The following is an 18,853-nucleotide window of genomic DNA, read 5'->3' on the forward strand; positions in this document are numbered from 1 at the left end:
CTAAAATGGCCGGAATTGTAAAAATAAAACCACCCATATGCTCTTTCTTAATCTTTTTCAATTGTGCAGTAGTTAAAGTTAAATCCATTCCTTTATCTTCTTTAATTTTCTTAGATTTATCACTAAGTTGTTTCTTTGTTAATACATGATCAATATTTAAATCCTTTAGTTCGTTATAAGGAACACTAAACATAAAACCTTTAATAGAACACATCTTCCTATTTATTTAAGAGAAAATCTTAGTTTGTAAAAGTATAGTTGTTTTAGCTCCACCAAAATCGATTAAGGAATCATTCTAATCTGTTATCCTTATCTCAAAATTATCAATCTTGTCTTTAGATATAGGGAAAAATAATGGATAAGTAGGCTCGTAAGTAATACTATGTTTAAACTCGGCATCTATTTTAAGTGATGCAATAATTCCTGTTTCTCTATGTAAGTACTCCGTATCTTTAACAAACATACCATCTGCTACATTACAGTGAATATTAATTGTATAGAACGGATGAAACTTAGGTATCTTCAACATGTTCTATGTTTTTGGTCAAGTTTTTCTCACTAAAACCTAATACGGTATTAATTGTATCTAAAATTATGTTAGAATGTTCGCTAAATATTTTAACTCTATTTTTCTCTCTGTCTTCAGTAAATTTAATATTTTTAAAAGCATTGGCGCCGTATGGAAGATTTGATTTAATATATTCTAATTCTTTTAAATTATATTGACCAGGTTGAACTATGAGTTGTTTTGTAAGACTGCGATGAATGTTACTACAAAATGTTAGTTTATTATTTCTTTCTGTAATGTTTGGAGTTAGATATGTACTGTAAAACCCAACTAGTCCTATACATAAATATTTGTTACTGTTGTGTAATTCATAATGGAGATTCTTCTTTATAACAGGTTTGTCTTCTAAATTAAACATAAGCAAAAGAAAAGATGAATATAAAACCATTGTCACTTGTATTAACTCATTTAAAGAACAGTTAGAGATGATTATAACATTAAATGGCGAAATGGATGAAGAATATATAAAAAATACGTTGCATAAAATCAGAGAACAACTTAAAGATATAAGATCATAAAAGGTGCTAGCACCCAAGGCTTAACTTATAATATAGAACCCGACGATTTATCGGGTCAGAATCAAAATTTTCTCTATAATAAATGAGTAAGAAAACTATTAATTGGTATGTAAAAGAGATGATAAAAGAAACAACAGCTAAAAAAGAAATGGAGAACTTATACCTGATGATGTCTTATTGTGGGTCCATCCGGTTGTGGTAAGACTTTTCTGTTATTTAACTTATTACAGCCAGGTTGGTTAAACAATAATTACTTCTACATATATTCTAAAAGCATGAATCAGCCAAAGTATGAACAATTAAAAGAACGATTTGAAAAAGAAGAACTAAAGTTCAAGAAGCAAATAGCAACGTTCTTAAGCAGTAATGACTGTATTGTACCTATTGATGAATGTGAAAAATACTCTGTCGTTGTGTTTGATGATTACATTTTGGAGAACCAAGATACTGTTAGAAATTACTTTACAAGAGGTAGACATAGACATTTAGACTGTTTCTGTCTTGCACAGACATATTCAAAAGTACCTAAAGAGTTTATAAGTGATAACGTTAACTTCCTACGTGTATTTAGACAAGATGATACTAATCTTAAACATGTGTATAACGAGTTTGTTTGAGGAGATATGTCTTATGATAAATTTAGAGATATGTTCAAAATGTTGGCGAGATTATGGTTTTATAGTAATTGATATGACAAGGAAGGTAAACGATGGGAAGTATAGGAACAAGATAAAACACTTTATAAACGATTGACTTTTTTTACGTTTTTTGACGTTTATTGATGTTTTTTGACGTTTGTTCGTTTTCAATATAATAAATGGATGAGAAAGAAATTAATAAGAATATTAAGTTAAAGAAGTTATTGATAAAGGGCTTAAAATCTTGGAAGAAAGAAAGAGCAGGTATATACGATAAATTTAAGACGCAAGAACAACCTGTAATTGATGCTATCCAAAATTTAGGAAATGAGATCAAAAAAGTAGCACAACAAAATAAAAATCTAATAACTGAACTTGTTCCATCTGTACATAAGACGGTTTCAATAGATCCTAGTCTACTAGAAACACCTAAAAAGATAACTTATGATAGTCCTCCAAGTAGTAGTGATACACCTATAACAGGAGAAATAAAACAAATGAGAAAACAAATTAAAGACAAACTCGAAGTAGTAGAGCCTTTAACAACAGCACAATCATTTGGTAAGATTGCAACAAAATATTATAGTAGAAGAAATGATAGTGTATTTGGAATAAGGGCTGTTGAAAAGGTGGAGGAATAATAAATAAGATAGGAAATTGTGAAGTTAGAGTGAGTGGTGATGATTTGATAATTAATGGTAAAACTTATAAAGGAACAGAAGGTCTATGGGAATTGTTAACGGTGAATACTAATAAAACCATTGAAGATTATGATGATGACGATTTTGATTAGTACAAGGAAATAATAATAGAATCAGGTGCTGCCTTCCAAAAATATAATCGAGATAAAAAAGTAGCATCTAATAGAGGTTCTAAGTACAGTAATATTATCAAGCCTATTTAGGATGATTATATAAGGCCATATTTACCTCCAACACCAACAAGAAAGAAAACACCAAAGTCTGGGGAAGGAATAAAAATATACAACAAATTACCTAAAGAATATATATGGATGGATGATGTTAGAAAGTTAATTGATCGGTTATTAGTTATAGATGGAGAAGAAAAGGCTGGTAATAATAACTTTTATAATTAGAAAGAAGGTATAGTGAGTATGATTAATAATAAGCTTTCGCAATTTATTCCTAATGTTCCGAAAGGTATAGGTTATTTGATTCAGATCTTAAATACATTACCACCACGATTCTGGAATGATAAGCAGCTTGAAAAAGAATTAGTAAATGACTTAATTAATAAATTACCGTTTGAGCTACATATTCCTGGATTTTCGTACTGTGGTCCAGGCACTAAGCTTCAAGAAAGATTAGAAAGAGGTGATAAAGGTATTAACCCATTAGATGAGGCTTGTAAAGAACACGATATATACTACAGAGACAATAAAGATACAGAGTCAAGACATATTGCAGATAAGGAACTAGAAACTAAAGCATGGAATAGAGCATTTAGTAGTGATTCATCAATTGGTGAACGATTAGCTGCTTTTGGAGTTGGTACTGCTATGAATGCTAAGGTTATGTTAGGATGGGGATTATAATTTTTTAAATGTTATTATGTATAATTCTTTTATGGGCACATCCCATAAAAGCGTTGTTTCAAGATTTTCTTTATAATAAATGGATAGTATTGAGAGTTAAAATATAAGTTACAGAGTTTTAAACCTAACACAAGAACATTTAATAATTTGAATGAAGCTAACAAAGATATTGAATTTGATTTCGATGTGGGGGAAGGGTTTATACATACACACAAAGCAGATTGTCATATGACTTTTGAAGTTGTTGGTGCATCAGCTGGAGGAACATTTGGTGCAAATGATACTATAAAACTTGTAAATAACTTCTTACCATTCTTCTTTTCTCAAATTGAGGTTAGAAAGCATGGAGTTGTTATAGATAAGATCGAACTACCTGGAATAACATCTACAGCTAGTGGAACATTCAAGATTTCCAAACCAGAAGTTGAATATCTAAAACAAGCAGGATTTGAAACAGATGATAAACTAGGTCTACGAAAGGACTTTAGCGTTTTGTACCCATTAAGTTTGTCCGGGCTTTTTAAGTGATTATAAAGAGGTTATGTGGAAAGGTGGATTGAGAATAACATTTACAAAAGCTAACAACAATAACGATGTCTTGTACAAATGGACTGGAACAGGAGCAGGTGCAACAGCTCCTCATGATGGAAAAATAACAATAAAGAGAATGGAGATAAGAATGCCTATTATTAAATACGAATCTAATTACGAAAACAATTTAAAGTTGAATATTCTTAAAGAAACTAAAATCGTGTTTTCATTCCATACTTATCAGTGTGTTCAGAAGACTGTTGTAGGTTCTTTCTTGGAGTTTGACGTTACTACGCAATTTAATTCTAGACAGTTTGATATGCCTGATTTCGTAGCTGTAATGTTCCAAACTGATAGAAGTAGCAAACAAACAGCAGATGCAAGTAAGTTCGATCATTGTAAGGTAAAGAATATCTATCTTAAGAATGGAAGGAATGAGATATTTCCAAAAGAATCGAGAAACTTAGATATTGCTAACAGGGATTATTTTAAGATGTATGAAGATTATACTGCATTTAAGAGAATAACATATGGTAATACCGAAATGTACTATGATCCTAAAGAGTATATAGATAACAGACCAATGTATGTGATTAATTGCAGTAAGAGGAAGAACGTATCGGTAAATGAGAGAACAAACAAAGATTTTAGTAGACTTAGCAGAAGCTGTGGTTGGTAATACTATATGCTATGCGATTTTAATTGGACAAAAGAACTTCACATATGACCCTAAGAATGAGGAAGTAGTAGAAGAGTTTTAGATAGTTAAATGTATTTTTTGTAATGTTTATGGAGGTTTTCCATAAACGATATTTTTAAAATTAGCAAAAATGATTAAAAAGATTTTTGTTGAAGATAAAAATTAAAGAATGATCATTGATTTTCTATATAATAAATACGATGGCGAGTCATATTGAGCTTTTAAATAAACTTGGAAGTCTTGAGCAAAAACAAGTTATTGGATTACGAGAATTAGAATTAGATACAGAATATAAGATTGTGAAAATGGAAAAGATCAAAACTAAGTTTGGAAAGAGCATTTTAGTTGAATGCGAAGAGTTTAAGGTCTTTCTTCCACCTAGATTTACAAAACACTTAACAGATAAAATGATTGATGAGATCATTAAAGATGGATTAAAAATCAAATACACTGGTCTAAAAGATAATTATCCAACTGTTGAGTTTTGTACGTAAATTTCAAATGGAAAGAGGTTTTATGAAATTTTCATAAAACGAACATTTTTTTTATAACAAATAAGCTATGGCTAATTATTTTAATAAGAAAAATGACGTTAAACATTGAAATTCCTTCGGATAGATGAGTTAGGAAAAGCTAAATCGTACGAGATAACATTATGGAAATTGATTCAAACACAACGTAATGGTCAAAGAGTTTTAGTACATTTAGATGAGAAATATAAGACATTATTACTCCAAAGATATAATGATGATACTGAGCAAGTGTTGAAAGACATGAAAAATATAAGCTGTTTGTTAAGTATGAAAGTTTGAAAGATTTGGAAAATGGCTATAAAATACATCAGTTTTACTTTAGAAATGAATCCAAAAAATAACAAAAATGATTTAAAATTTTTTTTCAAAGTAAAAAATGGAGTGGTTAGTATGCAGCCTCAAAAGAAATTTATTCTTACTAATAATTTCAATGTAATTAAGAATGTTCAAGAAAGCACAGAAGTCGTCTTCGAAATTAATGGTTGTTTATTCAGCTTAAACTATGACCAACGGACTGAGTTTAAGAAATCATTGTTTCCCATAGAGAACGAAATGAGCAAAACATTCCATTATCAGTATCCAAACTTGTAACTTTAAGTATGTTTTAATTTATAGTTAATTGATTTTAAGAGTTTTGTGGTTATAAATCTATAAAACTAAATCCTTTGGACATACAGAACACAATGTCATTTGAATTTTAAAGATAAATGTATAAATAAGGGAGTTATTTAAGTTTTTAAATAATATCCTTAGTTATGCAACCTACAAGACATTTAGTAGATAGTAAATTTATTTGTCTTAAATTATGGTTTGAATTTTGAAAATCGATGAATATTTGGCGAAGTTATAACAAATTCAAAATTTCGGGAATTTTTACGGGTTTATCTTTGAGGTTTCGGGAAAGAGTTATTCTGTAAAAAATTCTTAGAATTTTATGTGGATTATGATAGTATTTTTTATTTTTCAAATATCCTAATTTTTATTTTTTGCAGTGTTGCAAACTCAATTTTTTTCTGAAATTTGCCAACTTTTTTATTTGATGAGTTAGCATATTGTAACTATAGAGGGGTAAAACTATCCTCTTAAACATATTTGGGGTAAACACTATATTTGATAAGTGGGCTGGCAACACTGACATTTTTTTTTCTTTTTGAACATTGATGCTTAAGCTAAATATGGCGTCTAGGTAAACATACTCAAGCAGTTACTCACTAATGGTAGGCGTTGCATATATAGTTCATCACTTTGCTAATAGATGGCATTGCTTGTAGAAGTATTTGTTCATATATAAGGACCGATTTTCACTTGATTTCTTTAAGTACGTGTTAGCCGTGTGTGCTCGCTCATGGTCTGGCCAAGCATGAGTAGTTATCGGCGTGGTCGTCGCAGGTTCAAATCGCCTCCAAACCGGAAGAAGGATTTTCACTCTCCTCTAGAAGCCAAACAGATCAGAGGGAGGTGATGTGAATGGAGACTAGCGCTAGTCGGGAAAGGAAAGCAGAGGCACAAGAGAAGCAGCAGCAGACGCAACAGAAACAGAAAAAGGAGCCTGAGAGGCAGCCAAAAGCAAAACGAAACACACAAATAAGAGAAAGGCGTAAGTCGTCTGAGGTCCACCTGTGCACAGGTTTTGCTGGTTTTTACTTTGAAAATTTATTTATATTATAGTTTTTAGATGGAAGTTTTTATGATTTTTAAATGCTATAAAAGCCTATGCGCAGAGACAATACTCAATCTCAATTTGTGCTATCCTTCTATGTTAAAGTACTGTGGTCAATGGTGACTTCATAATTTTTTGGTAGTTAGGGGTGGACGGGGAAAATTGCGCTCGTAGTAACCAATATATACTACTTATCACATATTTTTCTACAATCTGCTAAAAAAACTTTCAGACGATATTAACAAGGGATACAACAGTTGTATATAATTCTCCACAATCATGAATATTCATGAGTGTAGTTCTCCACAGTGATTAATAGCTTTGAATTGCATATTCCGTAGAGACTCTCAACATTTGAGTTTTTAATTATATATCATAATTTTATTCACGGGCGGTTCTTTTATAGTATGACAATTAGAATAATACGTATATCTTTTCGCGCATAAATAATGATCCACGATGTATATGTAAATGACACAGAAGAAATATGACAATATATGCAGTTATGAATTAAGAAGAGTACGGACGTTTTATATGGAAAGTGAATGTGACGTATAATGAATGTTTTCAGCTTTTAAAAAATCTTAATTTGACAAACACAATATAAATTCCTTTACAAATGAAATATGCAGATCATCTCACATCGCTTTCTTAGCATGTCTGCGGATGTTAATCATTGGAAGGGCGAAAGAAAATTGTAAAATTTTCGAGATTGCTCTCAAGGTTATTAGTTGTATAAATACCGACTCATTTGCATTATCCGTACAACGTATGCGAGATAAGAAGCTCAAGTATAGTGTTGGAAGAATAAAATTGACATAAGGCATTTGAAGAGAAAATTATTGGTAGGCACTAACTTCGATTTTTGTTTTATACTTGTTCAGTTTTCTTTTTATATCGGAAGTGGCATTGTAAACGAAACACTCGTAGTTGTCGAGAGTATAAAAGAAACGAAGTATTTGATTTTTTACCGGGAATTGATTTAAGATATTCCGACATTGAAAATCATATTATTCGGTGTTCTTATATAGAATTATAAATTAATTAAGGTATAGTGTAATGTAATATGTAGGCTACAGGGAATCTAGATTGTTTATTGCACCGGGACTCGAACGAGAATTCTTCCACTTGGGAAACCATAAGCTAAACCTTTTGCTTGCCTTGCGAATTTGTTACTTATATGTAACTATAAATAGTATAAACTTTACAGTGTAAGATCAATCTTATATTGAACAGGAAGTCAGCAGACTAACCAGGAATCGAACGGGATACTTTTACGTGGAAATTGTGTGTACTAAACATTTTGCTTAGCAGACTTTGTTACTTATATGTAGATATAAATTGTGTAAGACGTATAACAGGTATTTATAAAGTATATGATAAGAAGGGAGTTATATTGGTCAGGAAGCCATGACTACAGGGATATTTCAAGTGAAAAATTGTACGCTAATCCTTTTTATGCTTGCACTGTGGATTTTCAGTTATATGTAATTATAAATGATATAAACTTTACTGTGTAAGAACAAACTTATACTGAACAATGAGTTAAAGGGTTTACCGGGAATCGAAGCAGGGCTTTTCCACATGAAAAACCGTACGCTAAACCTCTTGCTTGCAATGCGAACTTTTTACTCTTAAATGTTATAAACTTTACTGTGTAAGAACAATCTTACATAGAACAGGGAGTTAACAGGTTTATCGGGGATCGAAGCAGAGGTCTGGCACATGGAAAACTGTACGCTAAGCCTTTATTGCTTGTAGTCCGATCTTTTACTTATATGTAATTATAAATTGTAGAAACTTTATTCTGTAAGAACAAGCTTATATTGGACAGTAATTTGGCAGACTTACAGGGAATCGAACCAAGGTTTTCTCACGTGGAGAATCGTGAGCTAAACTTTTTGTTCGCAGTGCGGAGTTTTCACTTGTAAATGGTATAAACTTTACTGTATAAGAAAAAATTTATATTAGACAGGGAGTCAGCAGAATCCGCTCCGGGAATCAAATTTCTGTCTCACATGAAGAGCTAATGCGTTACTTATACGGTTGGAACGTTATTGCTGTTTTGAATATTATATTTTTTTTGTAATTGAACAGTCGTAATACGGTAAGTAATTAATTGCATTTTTTCTTTTCTAGGTCGTGAAGCAAATAGAAACTGTTATAACCAACAAAAACGCTGGAGAATAACACCTATTTTCGTGAATTGTATGCTGTTGAAATATAGCGATGATTCTTAGCGTAGAGTAGTTATAGATTGGTTTTAAAACAGGGATTCCCTGTAATCTTTGGATCTTTGTACAAGAGGTGAAAGTGATTTCTCAAAGTCTTCATCTTTGCCGGGAACAGAGTTTTTAGCATTGCCGGAAGTGACCCCGCAATCTCCGCCACTGGAAACAGAATTTACCCCGTCACATGATGCATTGTGCGCGGATCATGAAAAAGAATATTTCCTACACCTTTACCAAGAGTGAGTAATTCCCCAGTGGAGAATTGGGAGTTACCATGTGAATGTACTGTAGTACGTACATCAGCGGATTGTATAAGAGTGTATAGTATATTGGAAACCAGACGATTATGTATTTGTGTTTCCTGCAGTTTTATGGAAGATGGACAGTTAAAACATGATTGTTGGATGTTGAATACGGAATCGCTTGAACGAAAAGCTATAGATGTAAGAAAAGTTGAGGTTCGTAAAGAATTATTATCAATTTACAGGAAAAAACATGGACATTTGTTTGTGACTACGTGGAACTTTATTGAACGTTTCAGAGATCATGTGTGTGACTGAATATAGACCTATAATAGTGAAAATTTTACTAGAGAAAGACTTCGGGAAATGTACTGATATGGTGTGAAAATGTACAAGAAGAATGTAGGAGAGTACGTTAGAAGTAACCTTATTGTGAGGAAAAGATTTTTGTCTTGAATTAGAGTTTCTACATTACGTGTAGAAGATATTGCCAATAATAATAAGACAAATATATAATTTTATATTTTACTATTATACATTTATTTTATTATAATGGAACATAAGTTCATGGAGTATATTTGAAAAATAATAGAACATACGTGGTATCATATTAGCAAATTGTTTGTTAGGAAAGATTTATTTTGTATCCCCTTGAAACATTATTAAACAGGAAATTCGAATAAAATATTTGAATGTAATATAATGAAAATGAAAAATAACACAAATGTTTGCTGGAATATGATTAAGAATTACTACAAAAGGTGCGGACGATCCTAATTAAACGTGAAATCAGAGAGAAAATCTCTAAAATTTAAAGAAACATTTTAAAGATTGTAATATTAAGAACACTTATACTCTGGAGAAAAAATAATCTGGTATATGAGTACATTACAGAGTGTGATTTTTATATCAAAGAATTAGTAGAAATGTTTTTGGAGAAAGATACGCCATTATTTAATCCTGTAAATGAACACAGACACTGTAACATATGCATTCGATTGTGTATTAATAGAACATATTTTGTCCTCACATATTAGGGCTAAATACTTCGATGTAATTTGTGAAATTACAAACGGTTACCGGGAATTGAACTGTCGACTGTATATATTATTTTATAAATGGATTAATCCGTATTATTGTAATATTAAGAATTCAATAAATTACAAAAATTGAACTAACACATGTAAATAATACTTTAAAGCTAAAATACTGAATTACTGTTGTTTTCCTGCAACTGAATTGTCAGTGAGATTAACGTATTGCTCTCTTATAAATATAATTGATATTAAAAACATAATCTTAGTTGTTCTTGTATGCTATATAAAGGGACTTGTATTTAATTTTAAAATAATTGCATTAGAAGACAAAATACTTGTTTTCGAAGAATATGGTAGAAATCTATAAAAATATTTAATACTTTATTTTAAATTTCTACAGCCATTGCCAACGTAAGTGAATGATGAACTGCTTGCCCATTGAACGGGAGTTATTGAGGTTAATACATTGTATTTAGCTTATGATATGAAGACTTTAAAACTCTTGTTTACTTAATAACTTTATTTAAAAAAAACATATAACCTTGTATGCAAAATGCACTGAATCAAGGGCGCACCCACGCGAGATCCATGGGACCGGACCACATCCAAAAGTTTATAACTTAGCAAACATTTCAAGACTTTTTAAAGAGAATTATGGTTGCTGTAGGAGAAATGCGTGATATACTGTAGAAAGTTGATGTTACACTACCCTTGTACTGTTTCTTTTCTTATAAAAAAAGTTAGTGTACTATTTTGCTGAGAATATAGGTGACAATACTTTAAAATTACGTATCGTTTTATTGAAAGTAAAATAGTGCTACTTCAATAATGCTTAACCACAGTGATTGTTAGTGCTGGATCCCCCTTCAAAAAATTTCAGTGTGTGCAGACCCATACTTGGTATATACTTTAAAAAAGCAATAAATGTTAGAGAGCTCAATACTTTGAGGTAAAGGATAAAATGTGTATGAAATGCTTAGGAGGATACAGAAAAATCACTTCTTATTATGATAACGAGAGATACTTATTCCATTTTATATAGTAAGACAAAATTGTACTGTTGTGAATAATTACCTTGGACTTGAAAATCAAACACAACCCTTTTTTAGGCAACCAGTAGAAAATCTAGATATAACGGATTGACACACACTGCAGACGCTTTATTTTTTGTTTCTGGCAATAACTATTGTATTGTAACATCTTGAAAACCTCTAAACCCACAGTGAGGTATAGTCGGATATGGGAAAAAAAGATTCATGCTTATAACAGAATGAAGTAGTATATGGAAAAGCAGGAGAACACTGTGTCTCAGTGGTAGAAGGACAATCTTTGATGTTCGTGATTCAAAACCGACCACGTGAATTTTGTGGTGAACAACATGCTTTTTTCTCCGCGTACTCCCATTTCCTACGGCATTCGTTCATTGGCTTAATTAGCCCCTCCCTTAACCTAAAGGACTTCCTTCAGAGTAAGGAAGCTACCATTTGTCATAATTATACAGTACAACAGGCATGCTTATCGTTGTATATATTTAAACCTTAACTTCCTCGGTAGAACTTACAACGACAAAAGATTTTGAATTGAATAATACGATTTCCATGCTTTTAGTTATTTTTCTTCCTAAATATGGTGTCGGTATATTTTATCGAAAGTGCTATTAGATATTAAACGTATTCACTTTATCGAAAGTATTATTTGATATTTTAAAGCATTTTATAATTGTAGCATTACGATTTGACGAACTTCCATGTACTTATAAGTAAACACATCTCCCTGCAAGCGTTTAATAAGTTGTGACTCTCGAAACAAAATTCAATCTTTAGAACAGCTATATTCGTTCTTTCAAAATATTGAATTAACTTTAGTTGTATATAAAGCATTTTTAATTTCATCTTTCTCTCTTGCAATAGAATCATCACGAGGCTATGATATATTATTATTAAATAATGTATACCCTATTATTAAATAATGTATATTGAAGGTTTTGCTACCTACCGTCTCCATCGGGTGCTGGCTTCCGGAGCATTCCATGAAGAAACAGCTGATAATTCAGGTCGGAGCTCATGTCCTGTCCAGGCGCAAATTGGTGATAGTAAAATAAAACAAGTAATTGGACATGAGCAGCTTCAGAGATTTCGAGACTTAGGTTGGTTATACTTACTTTAGTATACGCATATATGTACATATACGTGACTGGCAAGCTGACTACTCGTAAGGACAAGCGCACACATAAATGTAGAAGATAATATTCCCTTAAACGAACTCTTATTTATTGGATAGACACTTACGTGTGTACGGAATAAAACGAAAGATATAATAACACACAAAAATTTTCACTTCACATGGCACGAATGCTCAAACAGAAGAAATTACACACACAACTGAATGAATGAAATCGTGGAAGATAAAACACTTAATATTGTATAGTAGACGTGGATATGTATATGATATATAAAAACACTAGAAACAGCCCTTCTGTTATTGCGATCACTTGCACTGTATGATTATTATTTGCACTGATATGAGACTTTCACTGCATAGTTGGGACAATGTGTGGGGGGATAGAGGAAACACTAACTCCTGATGAAGCTTCGTAACTCGGAAAATGCTGTACTCCAGAAGATAGTTACGAGAACATCACTTTGTTCACTTCCTCGGTTGATACCACAATAATGATTTTATCACACGCTTAATTACTCTTCATAATCATCCTGTACTAATATGTAGGTAAAATGCTCCTCAAAAAACTTTTCGTTCCTTCTTGTTTTGGTTACCAATGCTAACTCCTCGCTTTTTCGAACACTTGGGAACATCCTGATCACCATACCTCGGGTTAGTAGTACATTGTAAAAATTAATAAGAGGAATGTCAAGGTTTTTATATTCCTACACAATACAAGTATAATGATGGTATATTTATGAGTGCTGGCAACACATGTCTCGGTTCTGTGCGAACAAAACTCGAAGGCGACAACCAAACAAGTGTTGCAGGATAAACTTTAAGATTCTCTTCACGACTAATGGATTTTTCACCCTCTAGTTCTACATAAAACAGTTGGGTGGAAGACAATGCACATTGGCAATTGTGCAGCTTAGTCATTTCGTCTGCGACTCCTACAAGCTACAAGCACTGTTCTCACAGTAGGAAGGATGACGAAACGTTAATGCGTGGGAACGCAACATTCGACGAGTGTTCATTCACACACTGTAACAACTTCATACCTAAAAAGATTTCCAACCGTAATAAATGTAGTCATGAAGAAAAATATATGTAAAACAGTCATAGTGGCGAAAACCATAGGTTGGTAACATCTTTTAGGGAGAGAAAAAAAGGAGTTCGCTGTTTCAAAGCACTCAGTCAAGACGATAACAGTTGCGTTGGGAAAACAACAAGTTCTTTGTTTTGTTGTTAGAAGTGATAAAGGCTGAGGAACACCTGCAGCTAAAGAAAGAACTGAGTTTCTCACCAGCTTGGAAGCATTCAGAACGAAGCAAGAAAAAAAGATTTTCTTTTCCATAAATAAAATAATGATTTTGTAGTATGAATAAAACTTAAAAGAGAAATGCACTGTCTATTCAAAAGTGTAACTTTGTAGTCATGCTGACGGTCACAACTTGGCGATCCGTGAGGGACCAACACATTGCGAGTAAGCGAAGTAATGTGTTGAGAATCCTGGATAAATGCATGTGGGAAGATAAGTTTGAAGATTAGCTTCTTTTCAAAATATGGAGTTGGCAACACTATTCTTGATTCACTGGGCGTGGTGGATTATGGGGAAAACACTGGTAACACTGTTTTCGATGAACACTATTCGCAGTGAATAATTACAATAATATGGATTTCTCACTATGAATCACTAGGGCTATTTATTTGTTTGAAACACTGTTGATCTAGACGGATGACTATCAGCTGATTCCAGATTCCATGAGTGGCTCCTGAAAATTCCATATCCAGATGTCTTCTTTCTTCTGCGGTGAGAGTTTCAATTGGTAGAATCCAGTTTCCTCGACAATTAAGGATATGGGGTGCGAAGAAAGTTGTAGCACATGAGTGAAAGCCTTTTCTTTTAACACTGAGAGTAAATATTCTCACTTCACTGCAAAAATTTGCTACAAAACAAGCTTTTATTATATTCACTATACGTCTGTGATGTGTTTAACACTTTGGGCTAAAGTGATTACGTGAAAATGAATACGTGGTTTCACCTGTATGTGTGAAAATGTTTATAGGGCTATATAGTTTTGTTTCTATTTATTTATTTTTATTTATATTCTTAGTTCCTTTTTTTCTTAAAGCATTCATGCTTAGACTGTTAAAATATTTAGATAAAAACTGACAAATATAGACAAAATGTAAATATAAAAATACTGAATATTTTCAAAATACTTGAGTATATCGAGCGAATATATAAACTTCAAATAGAATTATAAAAAAGTTTGATTTATTAATCTGATTATGAATGATCGTAAGAACATAGGTTAATTCACCTGGAAACGAATGTTAATTCGTAATAATCCTGAGGATTTATACGAACAAACATTCGTGAAATTAATTTTGTGAGAACTTTAAGAACGCAAAATCTTGTATAATGATAAACAAAAAAAATTAAACTCCCAAATATGGATAGAACACATATATACTCCCAACAAAGAAGAATTCTCTAAAAAAAAACATTTGCAAGTTATCCCTTCATCCAGGTGTATCCAAAACACTTCACGAATTCGCATGCCAGTACGCATATATCTTGTTAAATCATTTTGACTAATCTCATCCATTAACTGATGAAGATGCCAAGTTCCATCGAAACCATTCTTTGATCCTATTAAAGTAAAAATAGTTAACCATTATCGAAGAATGTATGTAAAAGAATATTCATTAGTCTTTATGTGGCAGTGAGATGTTACACAAGACGTCTGTGGAAAATAATAGTGTTCGAAACAAAACATAAGAATGTAAAGGAATACTGATCTTGAATACTTCCAAGGGGATTCTTGAAGTCTGGCTTCTAATGCTTATAAGAGGATAGTAAATTTTTGTTAACACAAAATCAGCAATGCATGACAACAATGTAAAGGCATATTTATAAATGCAATCGTCTCTTATGACGCAAAATTCCATCGTAAACAAACGCCTAGCCTTGGCGTAATGGATGCTCATCGGCACTTCCATAATTTCCGCAGTCTGCAATAATATACATCAACATGTTCATTTAACGACACATGTATATTTATCATAACATTCACATATTCGCTATCTCGAACTGTGACTGAACGTATGCCTAAAATAAAATCCTATTAGCATTTCGTTGCAATGATCATGCAGAGAAGCATAGCTGTGGCAATTTCAACGGATAAGCTGTACAGTGTTTAGTGAAAACATCTACCGTAACTAATGCAAAACGAGCGCCTCCTTTTCCTGTGGGATAAGGTCCTAGGAAATCTAAGGCTAATAATGCCCTAGGACGTAAATAAGCATTAGTAGACAATAAACGAGTGGGTGGATGTTGATCCTGTTTGAACTGCATGCACTTGATGCAGTCCCTGACGTGCTTCTTCACATCAGATCTCATCTTGCTCCAATAAAACGACTTCGAAATAATTCTCACTGTTTTTTCAGTACCTGGGTAATGAAATTGATCATGATAAGCAACTATTACCTTCCCCACTAAAGATCTAGGGATACAAATTTTCCATGAGTCAGGAAAATGAAAATCTCTGTACAATAAAATATCATTATCTAACTTAAAGGATTTTGACCAGTTTTTGGAATTTCGTGGTAACTCTTCCATTATTTCACCTTCTAGAAAAGAAATAATAGGTAAATATTCAAAATCTTCACGTTGTAAACGGCAAAGTTCTTCAGGTGATACATTAAGAATTTCATCTTGAATGACCTGTAAAGAATGAACACGTTTAGTAGGTAGATCTGTAGAAGGAAATAAACGTGAAAGTGCATCTGCGCACAAATTGTCGGAACCCTTCTGGTAACGAATTTCATAATCCAGTTGTTGTAATTCAATACTCCACCGTAAAAGACGGGTGTTTCAAGGTTTAGCTTTGTCCTGCCAGCTGAGGTTTTCGTGGTCTGTAATGAAAATGACATGATGACCGATAAATAGTTGGCGCAATTTTCGAACGGCAAAAATGATCGCCAAGCATTCTAACTCACTCTCACTTTACCGGGATTCTGGTGACGTCAGAGTCCTACTAATAAATTGGATTACTTTTTTCTTGTCTCCTACATACTGATAGAGGACTGCGCTGATTCCGAGCCGATAGGCATCCGATTCAATATAGTAGGGCAGGTTAAGGTCTGGATGTGACAAAAGAACATCTTTACATATATCAGATTTAATTTGCTGAAAGGCATTTTCATGGATATCCTCCCAACGTCATTTCTTACCTTTTTTAAGAAGTTCGAAGAGTGGTTTCATTTTCTCTGAAAAATGAGGGACAAAAGAACGACCAATTGAAAAGTCCTATAACAGATTGTAGATATTTTATGTTAGTAGGTCGGGGTAAATTGCGTACTGCTTCCACACTTTTGGGATCCTTTTTAATGCCTTCAGAGGTGATGAGAAAACCTAAAAAAGGAATTGAGTCTATATTCTCAATATTGAGAGTAAGGTTAAATTATCTAAATTTCTTTAAGATTTAACAGCTGGAGATGTTCTTCAAAAGTGTCAGTAAAACAGGCGAGATCGTCGATGTACCTCAATATTTTGGCGTATAGTTCGGGTCGGAGTAAAATGGAAGATATAATAACACACAAAATTTTCACTTCACATGGCACGAATGCTCAAACAGAAGAAATTACACACACAACTGAATGAATGAAATCGTGGAAGATAAAACACTTAATATTGTATAGTAGACGTGGATATGTATATGATATATAAAAACACTAGAAACAGCCCTTCTGTTATTGCGATCACTTGCACTGTATGATTATTATTTGCACTGATATGAGACTTTCACTGCATAGTTGGGACAATGTGTGGGGGGATAGAGGAAACACTAACTCCTGATGAAGCTTCGTGACTCGGAAAATGCTGTACTTCAGATGATAGTTACGAGAACATCACTTTGTTCACTTCCTCGGTTGATACCACAATAATGATTTTATCACACGCTTAATTACTCTTCATAATCATCCTGTACTAATATGTAGGTAAAATGCTCCTCAAAAAACTTTTCGTTCCTTCTCGTTTTGGTTACCAATGCTAACTCCTCGCTTTTTCGAACACTTGGGAACATCCCGATCACCATACCTCAGGTTGGTAGTACATTGTAAAAATTAATAAGAGGAATGTCAAAGTTTTTATATTCCTACACAATACAAGTATAATGATGGTATAATTAAGAGTGCTGGCAACACATGTTTCGGTTCTGTGGGAACAAAACTCGAAGGCGACAACCAAACAAGTGTTGCAGGCTAAACTTGAAGATTCTTTCCACGTCTAATGGATTTTTCACCCTCTGGTTCTATATAAATTTTTCATCTGCACAATTATTGAGCGAAGAATCTAATATAAATAAAATAGAGTTTGTTTGTGTGTTTGTCTGTCTTTGTGTTTGTGTGCGGCCTGTGTATCACACGAGTGGACCGAGTTACCAAAATTTGGTCACGGGTACCTTGGTCAAGGCCCCAGACCAAGACGAAGAGTTTTTTTTAAAAAAATTCGAACCAGGGGGGGAGTTTACCAGGACATGTAAAAGTACTTGTCACTCTCGCGAAAAACATAAAAGTGATAGAAATGCCAATACATCTTAACTTGTCGTTAGGGGGTCTTTTTTTATTCTGATATTGGAGACACATAGGTACAAAATATATATACTAATGTTCTTCAAGGGTACGTTATAACAATTTAACATTTTATAGAGGGAGTTCGAAAGATGGTTTAAAATAAAAACAAACCAGAAGAAATAGCCGTCTGCTTGTCACTTACAAATCCAGCTCAAAATAAGCTGGCAGCCCTGTAAACGTGGACAGAACAGCCAATGTCTTTTCGCAGGTACTACTACACAGCTCGAGTCTTTGGACTTTAACTTCTCACGTGGCTGTTTCTTCTACGCTTCTATAGGTTAATGCAAGTTAAATGGATGCAGCAGAGGAATAATGATCAAGGTTTCTGTCTTTCATATGGAAGCATTTTTAAAAAGCTCAGAACAAATTATAGAAAATTTTAGGTTCAGAATCTTTAAATTACAAAATGTTAAGTTAGTAATGGGCGTAATAAATTTTAAATTCTAAAGTGTAGACGCTGTCTCCCCTATAGCCTCGCCACTGGGTGATAATGTTCACGCCACAGAACAAACCAAAAATTATTCTAGATGACTAATTTTTGTCCGGTGTTATGTCACAGAACTATTTTTGATATTTTTACCGTAGTCGTTTTGCGGATGTCTTCTGTTGCATTTTCCTACGAACCTTGATTAATGTAATCCGTCACTACAGCATGAGTACACTTGCATTCCAGCTGTGAAACCACTGTATAGTTTCACACTGTCATAATCTGCCATGGTCATAAAATACCACTTCCACAAGCATTGAGTGCCCGCGATTTTGTATTGCTTACGTATTTTAACCTTGATTTTGGTAAAGGAAGCTACGTAGTAATAAGTGTCGTAAGGAATTCAC

The sequence above is a fragment of the Thermobia domestica genome, chromosome 6 (genome assembly GCF_964235325.1).
Source record: "Thermobia domestica chromosome 6, izTheDome1.hap1.1, whole genome shotgun sequence".
Taxonomy (NCBI): domain Eukaryota; kingdom Metazoa; phylum Arthropoda; class Insecta; order Zygentoma; family Lepismatidae; genus Thermobia; species Thermobia domestica.